Source organism: Cyprinodon variegatus, unplaced genomic scaffold (genome assembly GCF_000732505.1).
Source record: "Cyprinodon variegatus isolate N-32 unplaced genomic scaffold, C_variegatus-1.0 Scaffold513, whole genome shotgun sequence".
NCBI classification, from domain to species: domain Eukaryota; kingdom Metazoa; phylum Chordata; class Actinopteri; order Cyprinodontiformes; family Cyprinodontidae; genus Cyprinodon; species Cyprinodon variegatus.
Window position 1 is genome coordinate 526,343 of NW_015150966.1, and position 4,051 is coordinate 530,393.

Sequence of the window (4,051 nt, forward strand, 5' to 3'; positions counted from 1 at the left end):
AGTCCAGCAAGAGCTTCAGTGGAAGATCAGGGCGGCAAAGTAGGACTATGGGAGGAAATTAGAGGAACAGCTGGCACAAAAGAACGTCAGAGATTTGTGGAGGGGGTCTCAAGAACATCTCCAGCTATGGGCAGGGGAACACCACCAGCAGGGCTGCAGACAGAGACACCAAAGCCACATTCACACTACCCTCTGAAAACCGATCCGTGCCGAGCTTGGATCAGTTAACAGTGTCGAGCTCCGTTCCTTACGACCATCTCCACACCACGCTAGCATGGTTCCTCGCCTCCTAGTGACAATCTATGGTACTACTGTTCTCTAGAGGTAAACAAGCAAATCAACATGGCAGCACCCATAACTTTCAGGAAGTTTGAGGAGAATCAGGCGAAAAAGGCAGCCTTAGTTGACAGAGTCAGATTTTGGGAAGGGGATACGACAAACGATAGTCTAATCAGGGTTTACAGATGCAGGAAACAATGACCTGCGATGAGGTTCATCTGGACCCTCAAGTGCATCCCACTCAAAGATGCACGAGGACAGGGCTCTCATGAAAGCAGGATAAAGGGGATGAGCATCTGTAGTACATCCCACTGCCAGACGGCGCATGAAATGCCAAATATCAAGTCGAATGTGGAGATCTAACCACTCTCCAAACCTCGCCTGCAGCTTGCTCAGCCCATCAGTCACACAGCAGCCACAGTCAACATATAGAACCTTAGGAGGTGCAACCCCAGCCTGGCGGTACCGCTCCATCAGGCCAGCAGCCACCTGTCAAGTCCTGGACCCTCCAGCTCATTGCCCACAGAAGACACCCACAGAGCTGTTCCTTTGCTGTGTCCTGCCAGCTTCTTTGTGATCTACAATTAAAAATATGATGTTAAATCTCATTACAAGGGAGTTTATCAAGGGGAATAGAATAATAGTAGTAATGCTGGTAATAATAATAAATGCTATTTTCATTGTATTATTACTAACCTTTTTGGTGGAATCCATCTTTAATATGGTTCCTACTGTGGATGTGATGCTGGCTTTGATGTGGTCAATGCGTGACAGGATGTCTCTGCCATACACAGACAGCAACCAGCGATCAGTGGGGACATCAGCGGGCTCTGGGGGCTCCTGGCACACAACTGGGAACAGGCTTGGCTGATTAGCAAGCCTGTCCCTGGCACAGGAGGGTTATACCAGAGCTTCAAATCTGGTCGCAGTTTTCCAGAGCGAAAGAGGGTATTAGAAATCCATCTTTGATCTTGCACAGGTATGGTTTTCCTCATCTCACTTGTTAACCAGAAATTAGCTGCATCCCCAGCTGCTGCTGACTGTAGCAGGGACATTCCAGACTCCCCCTGAAAACAACACAAGAGATTTGGAAATCTGCATAAATATATCTTAATAATTGGACCTTTAACTCCATTACTTTCATGAAGAAAAACTCTTGTATTTACAGATGAAACTGTCTCGCAGGTGTGTGCTGGGATCCCGGAGGATGAAGCGATGCTAGGGCTCCTCACAGCAGATAAAGAGGGACTTAGGCTGCTCTCTGTAGATGGAGAGGGACTAGGGCTTATTTCAGAGGATGGAGACAGGATAAGCGTCCTCACGGAGGATGGAGAAGGGCTAGAGGTCCTCACAGAAGACGGAGACGGGGGTAGAGGTCCTCCCAGAAGACGGAGACAGGGTAGAGGTCCCTTACAGAGGACTGAGACGGAGTTGGGGTCCTCACAGAAGACGGAGACGGGGTAGAGGTCCTCACACAGGACTGAGACGGGGTAGAAGTCCTCACAGAGGACTTAGACGGGGTAGAGGTCCTCACAGAGGACTGAGACGGAGTCGGGGTCCTCACAGAAGACGGAGATGGGGTAGAGGTCCTCGCAGAGGACGGAGACGGGGTAGAGGTCCTCACAGAGGACGGAGACGGGGTAGGTTTTTTCCGGGCCACCAAGTTGGGCTTCAGTGAATCCGACAGAGACCCGCCAAAACGGGATTTAGTGAACTGAAATAATAAATGTACACTAATGTAAAATAAATCTAATATGAATCGTAGCATCTAAATACACAAAAACATGATGCTTGAAAGCTGTTATTATGGTTTGTTGCACAAGGCAAATGTAATCCTATGAAGTATTTAGCAGAGAAACAAAACATTTACCATGGACAAAGACAGAGGGACCCTCAAGAAAGACCGTGCGGCTGGAGCTGTATCAGCAGAAGTAGATGGTGCAGCCATAGAGTGCTGGGTCACAGGAGGAGGATGCTGCAGAGCAGGCTAAAAAAAGATATATATTCTAGGTATAAAAAGATCATTCACCAGAATTGTAAAAGACAAGACATAGCTGTTATTTTAAACCAGTTTACCTTAGCAGAGTGAAAGCTGCAATTACACGACACAGACCCTCCAAAAAGGGTGGTCTGACCTTGGGTTTGCATCGGGCATTTTTCTATCTGAAACAGTACAGCATCATCCTATTAAATGACAATTACTCATGTCTCTTTTTTTTTTCTTATTAATTAATTAATTTATTTTATACAGTGGCTTCACTTCACCTTCTGATAAAGATCATGCCATTTCTTCTGCCTTGGGGCTGGTCTATTTCCAGCATCTGAAGGCCAAACCCCACTGCTGGCAAATGCCCTGAGCCTTGCCATCCACTCCCCATCTCCCATCCCTTTATGGCTCTTTGGCTTGGTGCTCATCTGAAGACAATATAAAAAAAAGAGAAGAATCAAACATAATACAGTATTAATGCACTTTATACAGCTAACAATTGGTATGAGATGAAAGGATTTAAACATTTTTACTGACATTTTAAATTAAAAAGTTACTATATTGTAAACCTTAACCTTCCAAAACTGTTAGTTTGCTAACAGAACATGACATCATAATACCATTAATTCATTCTATCTACAGTATATTATATTTAGCTAATGTGTAATAAAGAGGGAAAATGTGACATCATAATACCATTAATTTATTTAATCTACAGTATATTATATTTAGCTAATATGTAATAAAGAGGATATATGTGACATCATAATACCATTAATTTACTTAATCTGTGTTATGTTATTCGTAGCTAATGTGAAATAAAGAGGGAATAACGTTGTTTGAATGGAAGGAAAAAATAAACTATATAAATGTATACTTAATGTAAGGTTCTTTTTTTCTTGATGAAAAAAGTTGGCCACCGAGAGCTAAATTTTCTAAAATCGGCAACTTTTTTTCTCTCTCTTTTTTAATTTTCTAATAAGATCGGCAACTTGTTTTTTTCTCTCTCTATTTTTTTCTACAAGTTATGCTTCACGTTGATTGCCCGACTTCCATTGTGAGCTCAGACATTGATTGGCCGAGGTCCATTGTGAGCTCGGACGTTGATAGGTTCCGTTTATCGTGGCGGTGATTGGCGGAGTTCCATTGTGAGCTTGGCAGGCGATAGGCTCGGTCCATTGTGAGCTGGTTCACCATTGGTCAATCGTCCAATGTGAGAATGGAGAGGGGCGAAGCCCGTTGGATGAGAAATGCCAGTGAGGTAGAGCTATTTCAGCACATGTGCTTTGATGAAAGGACTGCCAGCGCGCGTGCGTCACATCAATATCATGTACATATTGGATTTCTCATATCCTACACATTGTGCAGAATCCTTCATTGTATTTTGGATTAGAAAGGTGATGACAGAAGCCGGGTTTCTTTCCTTGTTTTGATGAAGTCTGATATGAATGATGAAAAAGTGACAATTTCAAAGTGTAGCTATCACTGTGGGGCTTAATCATTATACACTAAAAGTGGCCTGTTTCATATTAAACACTGGTGCTGTCAGAAGGAGGCATATAGTCTGGAATATTAATGGGTCAGGGACATAACTGTATTTGTAAAATATAGTGCAAAGTTCTTGGGGCTCTGAAAATACTGCGCTTTAGAAGCCCAATGCGCAGGTGCAGACAATTAGAGGGATAATGGCGAACCACATAACGAGCGAGATGCAGCTTCCACCAAATTCGGTGAGATCATTTTTTATTTACCCGTTTGCCAGAAGAACAATGGAGGAGAAATTCC